The sequence below is a fragment of the Leuciscus leuciscus genome (assembly GCF_965113295.1).
Source record: "Leuciscus leuciscus genome assembly, chromosome: 19".
Classification (NCBI taxonomy): domain Eukaryota; kingdom Metazoa; phylum Chordata; class Actinopteri; order Cypriniformes; family Leuciscidae; genus Leuciscus; species Leuciscus leuciscus.
The window spans coordinates 16,984,790-17,008,116 of NC_138743.1; the positions used below are offsets into that span (position 1 = coordinate 16,984,790).

Sequence of the window (23,327 nt, forward strand, 5' to 3'; positions counted from 1 at the left end):
GTAAGCTAAACTAAAGTTCAGTGTATAATAGGATCACTGGTGGTGTCTTATCCATCTATGGAGTTTAAAGAACCTTGGAAGATAACAATAACAGAGTAAAAAGACTGGCCTGCCCCTCTCTCCTGGTCGCACTTGTTCCACAGACTGTACTTGTGACTTCTGTGTGGCAACTGGGCCTTCTTGCAAGAATAAATTACTTTTTAATGATCATTCGATTCCAGACTGTCTCTTACGCCAAAGATGATTGTTTAGTGAATTAAACTGCCACAACAAGTTGGTATAGGATCTAATAAACATGTTGTTGTTTTAGATGAAGTGATACGTTTATTTAACTCTTTTTGTTCTATAGTTGTAAAGCACTGTAATTGTTCTTGTGGGGTGATAATTGAAGCTGAATTATAAGGCGCAATTGAAGATTGAACGTTTACAATTGTGGTTCTGATGCTTTCTATTTTCTCAGTGAAGAAGTTCATGAAATCATTACTACTGAACTGTAACGGGATATTTTGTTCGGGTGACGTCTGTTTATTTGTTAGTCTAGCCACGGTGTTAAATAAAAACCTTGGATTGTTTTGGTTATTTTCTATTAGTTTGCGGAGGTGCTCAGCCCTGGCCGCTTTTAGGGCCTTTTTATAACGTGACATACTGTCTTTCCACGCGATTCTAAAGACCTCTAAATTAGTTTGTTTCCATTTACGCTCTAAAATACGGGTTTCTCTCTTTAGAACATGCGTAGTATTGTTGTACCATGGTGCTTAAATTTTCTCTCTGACCTTTTTTAATTTAATAGGTGCAACCATATCCAATGTTCTAGAGAGAATGGTGCTCATAGTGCTGGTTAGTTCTTCTAGTTCATCTGTTTGTTTGGGTTCAGGCAGCAGCTGAGACAGATTAGATAAGCAATTTGAGAAATTATCTATGGTGGATGCAAGGATTGTTCTGCCTGGTTGATAACGCGGCGCCGCATGACATATTACAGCAGTACGTAATATGCAAGTTACCATGTAATGATCAGTGACATCATCACTTTGTGGAATGATATCTATATCGGTCGGATCGGTTCCATGTGATAATTAAATCGAGTGTATGATTAAGAAGATGAGTTGGTCCAGTGACGTTTTGCTTGACCCCAAATGAATTTAATAAATCTGTAAACGTAGCCCCTAACGCATCATTTGGATTATCTACGTGTATGTTAAAATCTCCAACAATTAATGCTTTATCGACATTGACTAATAGGTCTGAGAGAAAATCTGCAAACTCTTTTAGGAAATCAGCGTAAGGCCCTGGCGGTCTATATACGGTAGCCAAGGCTAGATGCTAACATCTAAGAGCGTAACATTTAGTACAAGTACTTCAAACGAAATAAACGTATAACCCGTTTTCTGAGTAACATTGAGAATATCTCTATAGATTGTTGCAACACCGCCGCCACGACCAATCAGACGGGGCTCATGCTTATAACAGTATCCAGATGGAGTAGACTCATTTAGACCGAAATAATCATTTGGTTTAAGCCAGGTTTCAGTAAGGCAAAGTACATTGAAGCTATTATCTGTGACTATTTCATTTACAATAACTGCCTTAGGTGTGAGTGATCTAATGTTTAGAAGACCTAGCTTTAGAAATTGTTTTTGTTTACTAATAGCAACATTTTCTGTTTTAATAACAATTAGATTTTTCCTAGATCCTGCAGTAGATTTATTATTTGATCTCACTAAACGAGGAATAGACACGGTTTCTATGCAATGTTCTACACTAGTATTTATATCAGTTAAATTGGTGCAGCAGAGACTATGATTTGGACTTTTGGTTACTAGTCAAAGGGTATTTAACATTTTGGAGATGTTATCCGACAGAAGATCTGCTCCGAATCTGCTTGGGTGTAAGCCATCAGCACGGAAAAGCCTAGGACGCTCCCAAAACAGATTCCAATTATTTACAAAGAGCAGTTTCTGCTCATTGCACCATGACATTAACCATTCATTTAGCGCAAATAATCTGCTGAACTTTTCATGCCCTAGTCGGTACGTGGGAAGCGGTCCTGACACAATGATCGTTGTTTCAGGCGATGTGCTGCGTACCGTATCGATCAGATTCCTGAAGTCTTTCTTCAGAACCTCCGTCTGCCGCAGCCTGATGTCGTTCACTCCCGTGTGCAGGACCACAGTTCCGACGCGCTCGTCACCGTTCAGGATCTCGGGAACGCGAGGAGCGATTTCAGAAACACGAGCACCAGGAAAACAGTGACTGTGCACCTTACTTTTACCTAACGTAGCGTGTACGTGCCGAACGATGGAATCGCCGATGATCACAGCATCGCGTTCTGTTTCGCGAAGAGGGGAGAATCGGTTTTGTGTGGATAACTCGAAAACCGGGAGGGTCGGAGAGAGTCTTGGTCTAGACCTGACTCGCGTCTTCCACTGAGGAACCACCCAGGCTTCGTGGTGGCGTGTTGGAGCCGGAGTGAACGAGACCATGGCTGATCGCGACCGATGCTGAGGAACGCACGCAGTAGACGCGGTCGGAGTCAGCGGGTTAGTAACGTTAAACACTGATTTGTGTGCATCGGCACGTGATGTTTCAAGAGCTAAACACCGGTCTCTCAGCTCGGCCTGTCTCAATAAAAGGTCGTGGATCTGTTTCTCAACAGCTTCCAGCTCAGACTGCAGTGCGTGCAGCTCAAATGTGTCCTCACCTGCACCAAAAGGTAGACTACTTACATCTGATATATTCGCCATTTTAACAGATGGACAGTGAGTTAGCAACGAAACTACCAGTGATGCTATCAATATTAATACTGATTTATGACTGAAGTCTTGGATATAATCCGTCTTTTTAGTGGTAAGGGTGTAGAGTAGACGCACGATAGGCGAAAAATTTTTAGTTTGTAAGTGAGTGTGGAGAAGACGCGTTCAGCCGTGATCCACTGGAGTAACCTATAAGAGTATCCGGAGTTGGATCACTAAAGGCTTGAGACGCGTCTGCTCAACAGTCCGCGTTGTAACTATGAGGTTTGAGCAGTAGTGCTTCTCAGTGAGGAAAAGTAGAAAATGTTCGTTGTTGTCTTGATAATGTCATGCATAATACTTTTTTTCCCTGTCCTGGACTCGGTCTTGACTCGGACTCGAACCTTTTTGGACTCGGTCTTGTCTTGGACTCTAACCTCTTTGAACTTGGTCTTGACTTGGACTCGACTAGTCGTGGTCTTGGACTTGTCTTGGACTTGACAAAGGTGGTCTCATGAGCCCTACATCACTGTCACTGTCATCGTCACTGTCTTCGTCATTGTATGCACTACAGTTCCCAGCATCCTCCTTGGCCCACACCTGCACGTCCTTCACCATTACACACACCTGCCAGTCATCTTGTCATCATCAATCATTGTCTTCAGCTGTTGTCATCATCGTTCATCTGTGTATTTAAGTTCCCTTCATGTCCTGTGTCATTGTTGGTTATTGTTTGTGCCTTGCACGCTGTCTAACCTAATGGTGTATTCTGAGTTCTTTGTTACTTTTCTATATTCATCATCTTCATTGGATCTTAACCCTCTGAGGTCGAGAAACGCGCCGACGCGTTTTGCTGGATTTTTTTCACATAGCAGCAACATAAACTTAAATTACTCCGTCATTTATGGTTATACAGAAAAAAGAAATATAAAAAAATAATCTGTGATATTTCTACTTTTGTATGTGTCCACTTACAATCAAATCAAAACATTGTGCTTTTGTAAAATAAAGACAATAAACAGGGTGTGCGTTCTGCCTCTCCGTCGCGGTGAACTTTTTTTTCTTGAGCACGTCTATAAACTGAAACAAAACTCAGCGAATACTTCTCACACATTTATGAGCCATATACCTTTATACACATTTAAGTGTGTACTTTTAAATGATCGGATTCAAACTGAAAACAAATATTCTCTGTTTAAGTAATTTGTATAAAACCAACAGGATGTCCAGTATCTCAAACGCTTGCTAATTACTTTTTAATTCGACACGCCCACTCGCGCATAAGAGATTCACATGCAAATCTCCACATGGGACGCGAACGCCCTCGTTACCTCAAACACAAAACACCAAAACACTTCACAAGTCTCTGCTTTTCGTCGAGTTTGGAAGACACGTCTGAGCTTACATTGGATTTACCTCCAGAAGAAGAAGAACGCGATTTGAAGACAAGAAAGATGTAAGGTAAGAAATTCTTACTTATTAGTTTATGGTAGTGTTGCATAAACTTCACATTGCAGTTGAACTGTTGCTAGATATATGGTGAATATTATACTATTTAGACCCGTGTTTCCTGTTAAATACTGTTTGTGGATATCTGCTCAAACATAGATATGTATAACCATAATGTTTAATATTTTGGAGCGCGATGGCGTTTGAATGTATCATATTTTGGAGTGCGCTGTGGGTTTGAGTATCATATTTTGGAGCGCGCTGTGGGTTTTAATGTAGCATATTTTGGAGCGCGATTGCGTTTGAAAGGAAAAATGCACCAAACATTAGGCTTTATGTTTTTACTATTATCTCATTTCATATCATCATAACGAATGGAAACATTTGAAGTAACATATGATAATCAATATATTTTTCTCTAGCGTAGTTGTTCTTGAAATCTTTTGGAAGATTTAATTTATTGTTATTATTATTTTATGCAGCACTGCGTAGCCTATGCCTACAAGGCACAACAAACCTGGTGTTCATTATATATTGTTGGAAACGTGTGTGTGTGTGTGTGTGTATTCTGTGAATTTTAAAAAGAAATTTTAACCAGAAAAATCTAAAATCTATTCCCAAAATCGTGCAGCCCTATAGTTTCTCTTGATATCAGTATGTTCACAGTTTTTTCTTTTTTTTTTTCTTTCAGGGACCAGATGCAACTGAGTCCTGCTGACTTCAACATTCACATGAGTCTCTGTACATGAACATGGTAAAGTGAAAATCAAACACCTTGGAAATTAAAGGTATGTACAATGTTTTTAGGAATGGCACAAAGGTCTCTGTCTTTGGATCATTGTTTTCAATGTGCTCTTTTGTCATTTGTATTTTTGGATTGTGTTGTGTTGTAAATAAATCCAAACAATCTAAAAGACATTCTTTTTTAAATCTCCTCATTCTTTGTGCAAGGTTGCTCTGAATGACAGGGCCTGATCGCTCCTAATAGGGCAGTTAGGGGAGTGTCTTTGTCTTTCTCAGGTGTTAAAGCCTTACATATTCATGAGATGATCACGCCTCTTCGCATATGGCTTTGTCACACAAAACACGTCTTAGAAATTTTAAATCAATATATTGTCTTATCTGAATGAGCAGTCAGGGTGATTTTCACATAGTTTTGGAGCAAATATTCTAGGCTATGTCATACACCCTGACTGCTCATTTTCAAAAGTCTTGTGAAGAAATAATCAGTACACTGTAAAACTTTTCACTGTAAATTTACAGTAAAATACTGGCAGCTGGGTTTCCAGCCACATACTGTATTTTTTACAGACCTAGTACTGTAAACAACATTTACAGTACAATACTGTAAAACAATGTACTGTAAATTTACAGTACAATACTGGCAGCTGGGTTTCCAGCCGCATACTGTATTTTTACAGACCTAGTACTGTAAACAACATTTACAGTACTGCACTGTAATTACAAAATACAGTACATACCACATCATTTTACAGTATTATACTGTTGTCTACAGCAATAAATTGTATTTTTACAGGGAAAACTGCTTTAATTATTACAAAATTAAAAATATTATACTTTGAACTTTCATAAGAGTAGTCACACAAGAAAATAGAAACCAACAACATTATCTGGGTTTTAAAACATTTATTTTAAAAGCATTTTGTCTTTTTTAAACATGTAAAATGTTATTTGAACATCAGCACTTAATAATGCAGTAATCTTGTTAATCTTTAACAAATTGAAAGTTTTGTCTTATCTGAACATATTTGGCTGAAGTACCAGCTGTATTTGTTTTTTAAACATGTAAAATGTTATTTGAACAACACTAGCACTTAATAATGCAGTAATCTTGTTAACCTTTAACAAATTGAATGCTTTGTCTTATCTGAACATATTTGGCTGAAATACCAGCTGTATTTGTTTTTTAAACATGTAAAATGTTATTTGAACAACACTAGCGCTTAATAATGCAGTAATCTTGTTAACCTTTAACAAATAGAATTTTTTCAGAAATTTAAACTGACCTAGAAAGAGTCAAAAAATTAAAATAAAAGAAAACACCAAATTGGCTGAAATGCCAGTTGTATTTTTATAAATGGAATTAACAATGCAGTAATCATATTTAGTTATAATGCACTTGCTGACAGGATCTAAACAAAATTCCATTCAAAGTCTGCAAGTTTTCTCAGAAGTGAGGAAACCTGTGGGCTTACAGTGGTGTTCTTCTTTTGCACAACTTGGCCATTTTTCTTCGAAGTCACTTTTCCCCTCTTTGCTTTTGATCCACGCTCAGGATTGATGTCAAGAAAGCGTCTAAAAGGCAGAAAAGAAAAGAAAAAACACAACGAAATATTATAGATTGTGTGTATAAGCCTTGCAATATGTTTAATGCATACATGACTACATGATAATGTTAAACATGACATTTACCAGGCTAAAATGCATGTTTGAGCTGTTTTAACTGAAAACAACTTGCACTGGCATACCTTCAAATATGTGAGTGCCATTGTTTTGTCTCAAGATGCACACCAATGTTTTTTTTATAGGACATTTTTATAATAGCAGCATTTTTATATATAACTTTATAATATAATAGCTAATTTTCATTTTAAAGTGAACTACTCATTTAAAGGGTAGGTTCGGAGTAATTGCAACCTAGTGTCCTTTGCACCATGACCTCGAGCTAAACACTCCCCCAGAAACTTTTTTCCCCTTGGTCGAACATGATTAAAGTTAGAGCTTATTTAGAGATATCAGCCATATGGTTTAGTGCAGGCGCTCATGGATCCAAGTTTGTATCTCGTAAATTACCGCACTAATTTATAATGCCCAGAATGGTACCAAACTTCTACAGTAGTACAAATAGGTTCTGTACTCATAAAACGAGGCAATGTACATCAGGAGTTTATTTAAATAAAACTTGCCCGACGGCTCATGCTACCGCTAACCCGGACGTCGACGTCACTTCAATGATTTGAAAAAAACAAAGCATGTTTCCACAGAACCTATTTGTACTACTGTAGAAGTTTGGTGCCATTCTGGGCATTATTAGTGGGATATTTTACGAGATACAGCCTTGGATCCATTAGCGCCTGCACTAAGCCATTCAGCTGATATCTCTAAACAAGCTCCAACTTTAATAATAGGAAAAAAAGGTGTTTAGCTCTAAGGTCATGGTGCAAAGGACCCTATGTAGAAATTACTCCGAACCATAAATACCCTAATTTTACTAAGGCCTAGACCTGGCTTAAAGGGTTAGTTCACCCAAAAATGAAAATTCTGTCAGTGATTACTCACCCTCATGTTGTTCCAACCGCGTAAGACCTTCGTTCATCTTCGGAACACAAATTAAGATATTTTTGATTAAATCTGAGAGCTGGATCACTCCTCCATAGGCTGCTAGGTGACCGAAACTTGCTGGCCCAGAAAAGTTATTAAATAGATTGTTAATATAGTCCAAGTGACTACAGTGGCTTAATCTTAAGTATATCAAGCGACGAGAATAATTTTTTGTGCGCAAAAACAAACAAAAATTAAAGCTGCAAGCAGCATTTAGCGGGGTTCAAGCATTTAAGGCCTTTAAGCACAAAAGCATCAAAAGTTATTAAGTTTTATTTAGCAAGCATGTAACCACTGACATAATAGATGGAAAAGACCATTTACAGCAAATACAGGCAATGTACCATAGGAAATATATGGTTTTAAAGCTTTTTATAGCAGTTATAGTGCCATCTATGGACCGATCTCCATACAATTGTTTACTGTGACCTCAAATTGAACCCATACACATGTGTACTGAGTTTGGTGAAGATATATAATTTACTTCTTGAGTTATAGCCATTTTAGTAAAATAGGCTCCTCCCACAATAATTTACCACATTCTAGTATTATTTACTATGATTCTAGCATGATTTACATAGTTTACCATGATTTTATCTTAGTTTACCTTGATTTACCATATTCTAGCATGATTTACCATGATATACTACATTCTAGTATGATTTACCATTGTTTACTGTGATTCTAGCATGGTTTACCATAGTTTATCATGATTTATCATAGTTTACCATGATTTACCCTGTTCTAGCATGATTTACCATGATATACCACATTCTAACATGATTTACCATAGTTTACCATGGTTTACCTTGATACACCACATTATAGTATTATTTACTATGATTTACCATGGTTCTAGCAATTATGTGAAGTGTCAGTGCAAATGAAGTGATAAACACTGACAAAATCTGATTGTGTTATAATAGTTATTGTTATATAAGTGATTTTTAGAGTCTAAATATGAATGTGAGCACATTTGAAAAGACTTCATTAATAAGTAGAATGGCCAGCAGAGGGCAGTAGAAGACCACTTATTGGCTCACTTTCACTTTAAACTTCATGATTTTCACCTGTTTTCTGGACTAAAGCAAATCAGTTTTTCCATGTTAACTCAATAATGCATGCTTACACACACACACACACACACACACACACACACACACACACACACACACACACACACACACACACACACAGAGAGAGAAATAAACATACACAAATACAAATATGTTTTTAATGTTTTAGAATATGTTATTGAGAAAATATATTTATTGGTCTATTAGAATTCCTTTGTGATCTAATAATATAAAAAAGAAAAGAAAAAAAAAAGAAAAAAAGATTGCTTTTTAAAGCATTTGTTTGTTTCCCAATACTGAAAACTAATGAAAAGATCATATGCAATACTGCTGCTCCCTCTAGTGGACAGTGGTATTACAGCTTCCATCTTACAGTTGAAGTGATTGAATGAATTAATGAATGGGAATTTGGTTTTTCACTTATATCTCGGGAACCAGAAGGCGAAAAATTCTGAAACTCAGAGCATAGATAGTGCTTGAGGAGCCCTGTTGAATGAGACCATCAATTATTTACTATGATTTACCATGTTTCTAGCGTGATTTACCACATTACTAGCAATTATGTGAAGTGTCAGTGCAAATGAAGTGATAAACACTGACAAAATAGGATTGTGTTATAATAGTTATTGTAATATAAGTATTTTCCATGTTAACTCAACAATGCATGCTTACACACACACACACACACACACACACACACACACACATACAAATATGTTTTCAATGTCTTTAGGATGTGTTATTGTGAAAAAATATTTTAATGGTCTAACCATTTCATATATTTCATTGTGATCTATATTATCAGTCCAATAATAATAATAAAAAAAATTGCTTTAACCATTTGTTTGTTGGCCAAAGCTGAAAGCTGATAAAAAGATTAATACTATGTCTAATACTGCTGCTCCCTCTAGTTGACAACAGTGGAATTACAGCCTCTATCTTACAGTTGAAGTGTTTGAATGAATGAATGGGAATTGGGTTTTTCACTTATATCTCGGGAACCAGAAGGCGAAAAATTCTGAAATTCAGAGCATAGATAGTGCTTGAGGAGCCCTGTTGAATGAGACCATCGCGGTGTTTTTGGGCGATTGGAGCCCGGAAATATGACCGTTCAAAGGCATATCTATTGGGGCTTTTATCTCTGGAATGCCCAGGGCAAATTACACCACATTTGAATCGAAGCTAGCCAAGAACTGGCCCTTTCCAACGAGCTCTCACACAAGGTTCGGGGTGGTCTGGGTCGGGAGTTTCGGCCGTTCAAAATCGGGGGTCCCACGAATTTGCGATTCGTGGGGGGCGCGCTCCCGAGGCCCGCGATGACACGTTTCGATCAAGAGCCCGGAGAGGACCTTACCATCAAAATTTGAGCGCGCAACGACTTTCCGTTTTCGAGTTATGAATGAATTTGTACTGGGGGGGCGTGGCCTAAATGCCGTTTTACTTTCGTTTTCAATTTCCATATCTCAGACAGACAGTGTGACACAATTGTCAATAATAATACTCCAATAGATGAGTTTTGACAAAATGTGATTGTAAATGTTAAAATAATGATTTTATAAAGTCTAAATATGAATGATATAACAATATTAGGGAGTAGTATGATGAAATGGCAGCAGGGGGCAGTAAAATACCACTTATTGGCTTAATATGCCAATGTTATTCATTTTCTTTTTTAACTGTTATTTTTTATACTTTTTCTGATAATTATTGATCTATAGAGTCCAGAGATTTGTACTGCACTGGTTTTTAACATTATTTTATAAACATTATATGATATATATATAGGTTATAGGAAATATATGGTTTTAAAGCTTTTTGACAGTTATAGCGCCACCTATGGTCCGATCTCCATAAAAATTTCCATGCTTCTTTAGCTTGTTATATCACATATGCTCATCAATTTTTGTGAAGTTCTGAGTTTTCATTTAGGATTTATAGGCTTTTTAGTGTATTCTGCCACGCCCATTTTCTAAATGACCCCATTACAGCCATCCAAATGCAAAATTTCAACTTTTTTTCGATAATTATTGATCTAGAGAGTCCAGGGAATTGTCCTAGACTGGTCTGGTTCTGATTGGGCGAAAAACCAGGGACTAGTTCGCAAAAGTAGGTTTTTAACATGTTTGCGAATATTTAATGAACGGTTTGATTGACAGTAGTGGTTCTTGAGGCAAAGTTGTTCAGCATGAGCAGATCTATCAAATGATAGGCATAATGTGACAATAAGTTTAACACCACGTGATTACAGAGCCATAAAACTCGTTAGCGCCAACTAGTGGCCGATTTCTTTCAAAATTCTTACAGACCTCTAGGGCCATGAGTTGAACATGCCCATCGAGTTTTGTTCCGATCGGCCTCCGTTAACCTTGTCTAATAGGTGCTCAACTTCATTGGCCGATGGCGGCCATGTTTTTTTAGATACGCCAATGTCCTCATAGATATACATGGCACCCTGGACCAAGAGACTGCATGACAATTTTCAAGTCAATTGGACTAACGGTCAGGTGGTTATAGCCCTTTTCATGTATTTTTCATGTTATAACGCCACCTAGTGTTCAATCGTCGCGATTTTTTTACTGTGACCCCAGATTGAACTCATACACATGTGTTCCGAGTTTGGTGAAAATATCTAATTTCGTTCATGAATTATAACCATTTTAGTAAACTGGCTCCGCCTCCTGCGAACGTTTTGACGCCCCTTAGCAACCGTGGATCGAAATTTCAACTTTTTTTCGATAATTATTGATAATCAGACTCCAGAGAACATTTCTGCACTGGTTTGGTTCCGATTGGCCAAAAAAACCCTCTACTAGTTCGCAAAAGTAGGTTTTGGACAAAATTCAAAATGGCGGAAAAATTTGCATACCGGAAATGAAATTGAAGATATACATTTTGTCCGTCTTGAGACAAGGATTACAGTGATATAAGACACTTGAGTCTGTGACAAAGGGTTAAGGAGATTTAAGCAAAAACGTGATTTTTTTTTGTTTTTTGCACTATAGCGCCACCTATGGGCCAATCGGGATCATACTCTCTGAACCTCTCCTCGATTTTTGTACTACCTTCTGGCAAAGTTTCAAGTCTCTAGCACTTACGGTTTGGGCTGCACGATGCGTTTTACGGCAGAAGAATAATAATAATAATTAAAGCTGCAAGCAGCATTTAGCGGGGTTCAAGCAATTAAGGCCTTTAAGCACAAAAGCATCAAAAGTTATTACGTTTTATTTAGCAAGCATGACATAATAGACGGAAAAGACCATTTACAGCCAATACAGGTAGTTTACCATGGGAAATATATGGTTTTAAAGCTTTTTAACAGTTATAGCGCCACCTATGGTCCGATCTCCATAAAAATTTCCATGCTTCTTTAGCATGTTATGTCACATTTGCTCATCAATTTTTGTGAAGTTCTGAGTTTTTATTAAGGATTTATAGGCTTTTTAGTGTATTTTGCCACGCCCATTTTCTAAATGACCCTATTACAGCCATCCAAATGCAAAATTTCAACTTTTTTTTGATAATTATTGATCTAGAGAGTCCAGAGAATTGTCCTAGACTGGTCTGGTTCTGATTGGGCAAAAAACCAGGGACTAGTTCGCAAAAGTAGGTTTTTAACATGTTTGCGAATATTTAATGAACGGTTTGATTGACAGTAGTGGTTCTTGAGGCAAAGTTGTTCAACATGAGCAGATCTATCAAATGATATGCATATTGTGTTGATGTGTGCAACACCACGTGATTAAAGAGGGCGTAAACCTCGTTAGCGCCAACTAGTGGCCGATTTCTTTCAAAATTCTTACAGACCTCTAGGGCCATGAGTTGAACATGCCCATCGAGTTTAGTTCCGATCGGCCTCCGTTAACCTTGTCTAATAGGTGCTCAACTTCATTGGCCGATGGCGGCCATGTTTTTTGAGATACGCCAATGTCCTCATAGATATACATGGCACCCTGGACCAAGAGACTGCATGCCAATTTTCAAGTCAATTGGACTAACGGTCAGGTGGTTATAGCCCTTTTCATGTTTTTTTCATGTTATAACGCCACCTAGTGATCAATCGTCGCGATTTTTTTACTGTGACCCCAGATTGAACTCATACACATGTGTACCGAGTTTGGTGAAAATATCTAATTTCGTTCATGAGTTATAACCATTTTAGTAAACTGGCTCCGCCTCCTGCGAACGTTTTGACGCCCCTTAGCAACCATGGATCAAAATTTCAACTTTTTTTCGATAATTATTGATAATCAGACTCCAGAGAACATTTCTGCACTGGTTTGGTTCCGATTGGCCAAAAAAAACCTCTACTAGTTCGCAAAAGTAGGTTTTGGACAAAATTCAAAATGGCCGAAAAATTTGCATACCGGAAATGAAATTGAAGATATACATTTTGTCCGTCTTGAGACAAGGATTACAGTGATATAAGACACTTGAGTCTGTGACAAAGGGTTAAGGAGATTTAAGCAAAACCGTGATTTTTTTTGGTTTTTTGCACTATAGCGCCACCTATGGGCCAATCGAGGTCATACTCTCTGAACCTCTCCTCGATTTTTGTACTACCTTCTGGCCAAGTTTCAAGTCTCTAGCACTTACGGTTTGGGCTGCACGATGCGTTTTACGGCAGAAGAATAATAATAATAATAAAAATCAGCACAATTACAATAGGGTTTCAGCATTTCATGCTTGAACCCCTAATTAAAGCTGCAAGCAGCATTTAGCGGGGTTCAAGCAATTAAGGCCTTTAAGCACAAAAGCATCAAAAGTTATTACGTTTTATTTAGCAAGCATGACATAATAGACGGAAAAGACCATTTACAGCCAATACAGGTAGTTTACCATGGGAAATATATGGTTTTAAAGCTTTTTAACAGTTATAGCGCCACCTATGGTCCGATCTCCATAAAAATTTCCATGCTTCTTTAGCATGTTATGTCACATATGCTCATCAATTTTTGTGAAGTTCTGAGTTTTTATTAAGGATTTATAGGCTTTTTAGTGTATTTTGCCACGCCCATTTTCTAAATGACCCTATTACAGCCATTCAAATGCAAAAGTTCAACTTTTTTTCGATAATTATTGATCTAGAGAGTCCAGAGAATTGCCCTAGACTGGTCTGGTTCTGATCGGGCGAAAAACCAGGGACTAGTTCGCAAAAGTAGGTTTTTAACATGTTTGCGAATATTTAATGAACGGTTTGATTGACAGCAGTGGCTCTTGAGGCAAAGTTGTTCAGCATGAGCAGATCTATCAAATGATATGCATATTGTGTTGATGTGTGCAACACCACATGATTACAGAGGGCGTAAACCTTGTTAGCGCCAACTAGTGGCCGATTTCTTTACAAATTCTTACAGACCTCTAGGGGCTTGAGTTGAACATGCCCATCGAGTTTTGTTCCGATCGGCCTCCGTTAACCTTGTCTAATAGGTGCTCAATTTCATTGGCCGATGGCGGCCATGTTTTTCGAGACACGTCAATGTCCTCATAGATATACATGGCACCCTGGACCATGAGACTGCATACCAATTTTCAAGTCAATTGGACTAACGGTCAGGTGGTTATAGCCCTTTTCATGTTTTTTTCATGTTATAACGCCACCTAGTGTTCAATCGTCGCGATTTTTTTACTGTGACCCCAGATTGAACTCATACACATGTGTTCCGAGTTTGGTGAAAATATCTAATTTCGTTCATGAGTTATAACCATTTTAGTAAACTGGCTCCGCCTCCTGCGAACGTTTTGACGCCCCTTAGCAACCGTGGATCGAAATTTCAACTTTTTTTCGATAATTATTGATAATCAGACTTCAGAGAACATTTCTGCACTGGTTTGGTTCCGATTGGCCAAAAAAACCCTCTACTAGTTTGCAAAAGTAGGTTTTAGACAAAATTCAAAATGGCGGAAAAATTTGCATACCGGAAATGAAATTGAAGATATACATTTTGTCCGTCTTGAGACAAGGATTACAGTGATATAAGACACTTGAGTCTGTGACAAAGGGTTAAGGAGATTTAAGCAAAACCGTGATTGTTTTTGGTTTTTGGCACTATAGCGCCACCTATGGGCCAATCGGGGTCATACTCTCTGAACCTCTCCTCGATTTTTGTACTACCTTCTGGCCAAGTTTCAAGTCTCTAGCACTTACGGTTTGGGCTGCACGATGCGTTTTACGGCAGAAGAATAATAATAATAATAATTAAAGCTGCAAGCAGCATTTAGCGGGGTTCAAGCAATCAAGGCCTTTAAGCACAAAAGCATCAAAAGTTATTACGTTTTATTTAGCAAGCATGACATAATAGACGGAAAAGACCATTTACAGCCAATACAGGTAGTTTACCATGGGAAATATATGGTTTTAAAGCTTTTTAACAGTTATAGCGCCACCTATGGTCCGATCTCCATAAAAATGTCCATGCTTCTTTAGCATATTATGTCACATATGCTCATCAATTTTTGTGAAGTTCTGAGTTTTTATTAAGGATTTATAGGCTTTTTAGTGTATTTTGCCACGCCCATTTTCTAAATGACCCTATTACAGCCATTCAAATGCAAAAGTTCAACTTTTTTTCGATAATTATTGATCTAGAGAGTCCAGAGAATTGCCCTAGACTGGTCTGGTTCTGATCGGGCGAAAAACCAGGGACTAGTTCGCAAAAGTAGGTTTTTAACATGTTTGTGAATATTTAATGAACGGTTTGATTGACAGCAGTGGCTCTTGAGGCAAAGTTGTTCAGCATGAGCAGATCTATCAAATGATATGCATATTGTGTTGATGTGTGCAACACCACGTGATTACAGAGGGCGTAAACCTTGTTAGCGCCAACTAGTGGTCGATTTCTTTCAAAATTCTTACAGACCTCTAGGGCCATGAGTCGAACATGCCCACTGAGTTTTGTTTCAATCAGCCACCGTTAACCTTGTCTAATAGGTGCTCAAACTTCATTGGCCGATGGCGGCCATGTTTTTTGAGATACACCAATGTCCTCATAGACATACATGACACCTTGGACCAAGACACTGCATACCAATTTTCAAGTCAATCGGACTAACGGTCAGGTGGTTATAGCCTGTTTTATGTTTTTTTCATGTTATAGCGCCACCATGTGACCAATCGCCGCTATTTTTTTACTGTGACCTCAGATTGACCTCTTACACATGTGTACCGAGTTTGGTGAAAATATCTCATTTCGTTCACGAGTTATAGCCATTTTAGTAAAATGAGCTCCGCCTCCTGCAAACGTTTTGACGCCCCTTAGCAACCGTGGATCGAAATTTCAACTTTTTTTCGATAATTATTGATAACCAGACTCCAGAGAACATGTATGCACTTTTTTGGTTCCGATCAGGCAAAAAACCAGGGACTAGTTCGCAAAAGTAGGTTTTGGACAAAATTCAAAATGGCGGAAAATTTTTCCAGGCGGAAATGAAATCGGAGATATACATTTTGTCCGTCTTGAGCCAAGGATTACAGTGATATAAGATACTTGAGTCTATGACAAACGGTCTAGGAGTTATGGCTGATTTCATACTTTTGCTTGCTGTAGCGCCACCTATTGGCCAATCGTTGTCATACTTTGATAGGTTCTCCCCAAATTGAGGACTACCATTTGGCTGAGTTTCAAGTCTCCAGCATTTACGGTTTGGGCTGCACGATGCGTTTTAGGGGAAAATAATAATAATAAAAATCCTTACAATAACAATAGGTGTTCAGCACTTCGTGCTTGAACCCCTAAAAATCAGCACAATTACAATAGGGTTTCAGCATTTCATGCTTGAACCCCTAATTAAAGCTGCAAGCAGCATTTATCGGGGTTCAAGCATTTAAGGCATTTAAGTAGAAAAGCATCAAAAGTGATTAAGTTTTATTTAGCAAGCATGTAAGCACTGACATAATAGATGGAAAGGACCATTTACAGCCAATACAGGCAATGTACCATAGGAAATATATGGTTTTAAAGCTTTTTATAGCAGTTATAGTGCCATCTATGGACCGATCTCCATAAAATTGTTTACTGTGACCTCAAATTGAACCCATACACATGTGTACTGAGTTTGGTGAAGATATCTCATTTACTTCTTGAGTTATAGCCATTTTAGTAAAATAGGCTCCTCCCACAATAATTTACCACATTCTAGTATTATTTACTATGATTCTAGCATGATTGACATAGTTTACCATGATTTTATCTTAGTTTACCTTGATTTACCATATTCTAGCATGATTTACCATGATATACTACATTCTAGTATGATTTACCATTGTTTACTGTGATTCTAGCATGGTTTACCATAGTTTATCATGATTTATCATAGTTTACCATGATTTACCCTGTTCTAGCATGATTTACCATGATATACCACATTCTAACATGATTTACCATAGTTTATCATGGTTTACCATGATTTACCCTGTTCTAGCATAGTTTACCATGATTTACCACGTTCTAGAATGATTTGCCAGGATTCTAGCATGGTTTACCTTGATACACCACATTATAGTATTATTTACTATGATTTACCATGTTTCTAGCAATTATGTGAAGTGTCAGTGCAAATGAAGTGATAAACACTGACAAAATCTGATTGTGTTATAATAGTTATTGTTATATAAGTGATTTTTAGAGTGATTTTAGTAGAATGGCCAGCAGAGGGCAGAAGAAGACTATTATTGGCTCACTTTCACTTTAAACTTCATGATTTTCACCTGTTTTCTGGACTAAAGCAAACCAGTTTTTCCATGTTAACTCTATAATGCATGCTTACACACACACACACACACACACACACACACACACACACACACACACACACACACACACACACACACACACACACACACACACAGAGAAATAAACATACACAAATACAAATATGTTTTTAATGTTTTGGAATATGTTATTGAGAAAATATATTTATTGGTCTATTAGAATTCCTTTGTGATCTAATAATATAAAAAAGAAAAGAAAAAAAAGAAAAAAAGATTGCTTTTTAAAGCATTTGTTTGTTTCCCAATACTAAAAACTAATGAAAAGATAATATGCAATACTGCTGCTCCCTCTAGTGGACAGTGGTATTACAGCTTCCATCTTACAGTTGAAGTGCTTGGTTTTTCACTTATATCTCGGGAACCAGAAGGCGAAAAATTCTGAAACTCAGAGCATAGATAGTGCTTGAGGAGCCCTGTTGAATGAGACCATCAATGATTTACTATGATTTACCATGTTTCTAGCGTGATTTACCACATTACTAGCAATTATGTGAAGTGTCAGTGCAAATGAAGTGATAAACACTGACAAAATATGATTGTGTTATAATAGTTATTGTAATATAAGTGTTTTCCATGTTAACTCAATAATGCATGCTTACACACACACACACACACACACACACACACACACACTCACACACACACACACACACAAATACAAATATGTTTTCAATGTCTTTAGGATGTGTTATTGTGAAAAAATATTTTAATGGTCTAACCATTTCATATATTTCATTGTGATCTATATTATCAGTCCAATAATAATTTTAAAAAAATTGCTTTAACCATTTGTTTGTTGGCCAAAGCTGAAAGCTGATAAAAAGATTAATACTATGTGTAATACTGCTGCTCCCTCTAGTTGACAACAGTGGAATTACAGCCTCCATCTTACAGTTGAAGTGTTTGAATGAATGAATAGGAATTGGGTTTTTCACTTATATCTCGGGAACCAGAAGGCGAAAAATTCTGAAATTCAGAGCATAGATAGTTCTTGAGGAGCCCTGTTGAATGAGACCATCGCGGTGTTTTTGGGCGATTGGAGCCCGGAATTATGACCGTTCAAAGGCATATCTATTGGGGCTTTTATCTCTGGAATGCCCAGGGCAAATTACACCACATTTGAATCGAAGCTAGCCTAGAACGGGCCCTTTCCAACGAGCTCTCACACAAGGTTCGGGGTGGTCTGGGTCGGGAGTTTCGGCCGTTCAAAATCGGGGGTCCCACGAATTTGCGATTCGTGGGGGGCGCGCTCCCGAGGCCCGCGACGACACGTTTCGATCAAGAGCCCGGAGAGGACCTTACCATCAAAATTTGAGCGCGCAACGACTTTCCGTTTTCGAGTTATGAATGAATTTGTATTCGGGGGCGTGGCTTAAATGCCGTTTTACTTTCGTTTTCATGTTAAATGTTAAAATAATGATTTTATAAAGTCTATTCCCTAATATTGTTATATAATTCATATTTAGACTTTATAAAAGTCTAAATATGAATTATATAACAATATTAGGGAGTAGTATGATGAAATGACAGCAGGGGGCAGTAAAATACCACTTATTGGCTTAATATGGTATTCATTTTAAGGCTACATATTGAAATGACCCTATTATAGCTATCCAAATGAAGTAGTTCAACTTTTTCTGACAATTATTGATCTAGTGAGTCCAGAGAATTGTATTGCACTGGTTTTTAACATTATTTTATAAACATTATATGATCATAGGATGGAAAACACAATTTACAGCCAATACAGGCAATTTACCATAGGAAATATATGGTTTTAAAGCTTTTTAACAGTTATAGTGCCAACTATGGTCCGATCTTCATAAAAATTTCCATGCTTCTTTAGCATGTTATGTCACATATGCTCATAAATTTTTGTGAAGTTCTGAGTTTTCATTTAGGATTTATAGGCTTTTTAGTGTATTTTGCCACGCCCATTTTCTAAATGACCCTATTACAGCCATCCAAATGCAAAAGTTCAACTTTTTTTCGATAATTATTGATCTAGAGAGTCCAGAGAATTGCCCTAGACTGGTCTGGTTCCGATCGGGCCAAAAACCAGGGACTAGTTCGCAAAAGTAGGTTTTTAACATGTTTGCGAATATTTAATGAATGGTTTGATTGACAGTAGTGGTTCTTGAGGCAAAGTTGTTCAGCATGAGCAGATCTATCAAATGATAGGCATAATGTGACAATAAGTTTAACACCACGTGATTACAGAGCCATAAAACTCGTTAGCGCCAACTAGTGGCCGATTTCTTTCAAAATTCTTACAGACCTCTAGGGCCATGAGTTGAACATGCCCATCGAGTTTTGTTCCGATCGGCCTCCGTTAACCTTGTCTAATAGGTGCTCAAACTTCATTGGCCGATGGCGGCCATGTTTTTTGAGATACACCAATGTCCTCATAGACATACATGGCACCTTGGACCAAGACACTGCATACCAATTTTCAAGTCAATCGGACTAACGGTCAGGTGGTTATAGCCTGTTTTATGTTTTTTTCATATTATAGCGCCACCATGTGGCCAATCACCGCGATTTTTTTACTGTGACCTCAGATTGACCTCTTACACAAGTGAACCGAGTTTGGTAAATATACCTCATTTACTTCTGGAGTTATAGCCGTTTTAGTAAAATAGGCTCCTCCCACAACATACATTTTGGCGCCCCTTAGCGACCTTGAATCGAAATTTCAACTTTTTTTCGATAATTATTGATCTTCAGACTCCAGAGAACATTTCTGCACTGGTTTGGTTCCGATCGGGCGAAAAACCACAGACTAGTTCGCAAAAGTAGGTTTTTGACAAAATTCAAAATGGCGGAAAATCTTTCATGGCGGAAATGAAATCGGAGATATACGTTTTGTTCGTCAGCCGTCCAGCTTTCCAATGATATAAGACACTTGAGTCTACGACTTACGGTCTAGGAGTTATGAGCTGTTTCGCGCTTTTGGTCGCTATAGCGCCACCTATGGGCCAATCGGGTTCATAATCTCTGAACCTCTCCTCGATTTTTGTACTACCATCTGGCAAAGTTTCAATGCTCTAGCCCTTACGGTTTGGGCTGCACGATGCGTTTTAGCGGAGAAGAATAATAATAATAAATATAGCTGCAAGCAGCAATTATCGGGGCCAAGCGCAAGCAGATGACAGGATATGCCAACATGGCTGAAGGTGTCAGACCAACTGCAACAATGAGCAATTAAATACATTTAAAGAGGATTTTAAGCGAAATGGCTGAAAAATCATATAAAAAGTCATTCAAAATATGATTTAATGGATTATCACTTTCGACCAATAGGTGGCGCTGTTACAAAACTGATGTGATGTGGTCAGAGTGAAGTGACAATGACACATACAAAGTTTGGTGTCAATATGTCAAGGCATTGCAGAGATAAAGCCTGAATAGTGCTTTTACCATCATGCCTCAACTTTGCTGCTGCGCTATACGAAAACGGTTTCGTCTATCGACACGAAAACCATAACTTTTAGTCGACACGGTCTGGAGATGATACGATTCAATTTTGGTGAAGATTGGAGCAACAGCCTAGGAGGAGTTCGAAAAAGTAGGTTTTGAATGAAAATCAAGATGGCGGACAGGAAGTTCGGCCAAATAAGAAAAACTTGGTATCTTTGTTCTCGGCTTGACCCAAGGAATCTATTAAGACCAGTGGCATTTCAATAGCCAGATTTAATCAAATGTTATTATCCTTTTTGGAAATGTTTTTATAATTTTTGACCACTAGGTGGCGCTGTCTCGAAATTTTTTGGGTACCTTCAGGGGATGGTGTTGATGGCACATTCTGAGTTTCGTAATATCACACCAATGCATTTGTTTAGTAAAGCATTTTATTTCACAAAACTGTATTGAAGTCAATGGGAATTTCATGTTTTGTTCTATTATAGCGCCACCAAGAGGCTCAGTCCCACCATTTTTTTTGTGTGTCCTCAGAGTGAGCCCATACAAATGTGTGTCAATTTTGGTGAAAATATCTCAATTTGCTTCGGAGTTATAGACATTTATATGAAACAACACGTTAAAAATGACTGACACATGACTTTGATTGGATTTTACTACCCCTTACTATCAATATTTTCGCATTTGGGCATTGGCGTATAGCTATCGACCTATGTTTCCAAACTTCTGACGGTGGTTTCGTCTCGATCGGACTAGCGGTTTCGAAGATATAGCCAAATGCTTTTTAAGCGCTAAATCTCAACGCTACACAAACCGTAAGGCAAAACCTAGCATGTTTGGTATCGTTGGACTCGGCAACGACTCAGGAGTCTAAAGAGATGACTTTTGTGAAAATAAGTTGACCACACCCAAAGTTATAAGCATTTGGGGAAAAAAATTTACCACTAGGTGGCGCTGTTTCGAAACTTCCCAGGCTCTTTCAGGACATCGTGCTGATGACCCATACCGAGTTTCGTAACAATCCGTACATGCGTTCATAAAATACAGCATTTTAGCACATAATTAAAAATGGCCGACAGCCAAAATGACTGATCTGGGAAGATTGGATATCAGTCGATTCGGCATGATGCCCTGAATCTAACGAGACCACTTTTATGATTTTTGGACAAACCATTCAGAAGTTATAAGCAAAAACAGCCATTTTTCATATCTCCGGACCAGTAGGTGGCACTGCGCCGAAACGCAGCATGTAGCCTCAGGTCATGCTTGTGATGATATGTACCAAGTTTGGTCTGAATATGATAAAGTGTTGAGCAGATAGAGGCTTGTGTCTGTTTTCGCAAGCGCTACGTATAATTTGTTTGCGCTGTATTCGAGAACGGTTTGACGAATCAATACGAATTCCATAACTTTTTGTCGTCATGGTCTGAAGATGATCTGATTCAATTTTTGTGGAAATTGGAGCAACGGCCTAGGAGGAGTTCGAAAAAGTAGGTTTTTCGGAAAATTCAAAATGGCGGAAAAATTATTATGACGGAAAATGACGTCATATGGTGCATTCGAATCGTCTTGAACTAAGGAATCAGAGGAAAAAAGAATTTTGTTTCTAGCCCTTGTGGTTCAAATGTTATTAGCATAAACATGAGTGCAACTTTGGACAGCTGGTGGCGCTAGAGGGAATGAATTGGAGACTCCAAATTTGCTATGCTGATAGTTCAGACTCTCCTCTATCAGTGTGCCAAATTTGAAAACTTTCCCGCAAGTGGTTCTATGGGCTGCCATAGACTCCCAGTCGGAAAAATGAAGAATAATAATAATAATAGGAACGGGAACAGATACAATAGGTGCCTACGCACCTTCGGTGCTTGGCCCCTAATAATAAAAATCTTTACAAATACAATAGGTGTTCAGCACTTCGTGCTTGAACCCCTAATAAAAATCAGCACAATTACAATAGGGTTTCAGCATTTCATGCTTGAACCCCTAATAACGACTTTATTCCACTATTCATTTCCTTCTCTCTGGGCCTCGTAGTGTTTTTGCGCTGCGCCTCTGTGTTGCACGTCAACACACATCACACACATGACCAGCTTCGGCCAATTGTGAGCCTACGTGGTGACGTGTAACACAGACGCGCTACGCAAAAACACTACGTGAACCAACTAGAGGCCCAGAGAGAAGGAAATGAATAGTGGAATAAAGTCGTTATTTTTGTTTGTTTTTGCGCACAAAAAGTATTCTCGTCGCTTGATATACTTAAGATCGAGCCACTGTAGTCAATTGGACTATATTAACAATCTCTTTAATAACTTTTCTGGGCCAGCAAGTTTCGGTCACCTAGCAGCCTATTGAGAAGTGATCCAGCACTCAGATTTAATCAAAAATATCTTAATTTATGTTCCGAAGATGAACGAAGGTCTTACGGGGTTGGAACAACATGAGGGTGAGTAATTACTGACAGAATTTTCATTTTTGGGTGAACTAACCCTTTAAGCTAAGCCCTGTCTGTCACTGCAAAAAATGCTTTTCTTACTTAGTATTTTT

General features: G+C 38.0%; 1 protein-coding gene across 1 annotated transcript in view; it reads right to left on the reverse strand.

Moving 5' to 3' along the window:
• The window catches only part of LOC309482910 (uncharacterized protein), a 402,133-nt gene that overhangs the window by 180,091 nt on the left and 198,715 nt on the right, over positions 1 to 23,327 (reverse strand). The gene's annotated exons all lie outside the window — the stretch shown is intronic.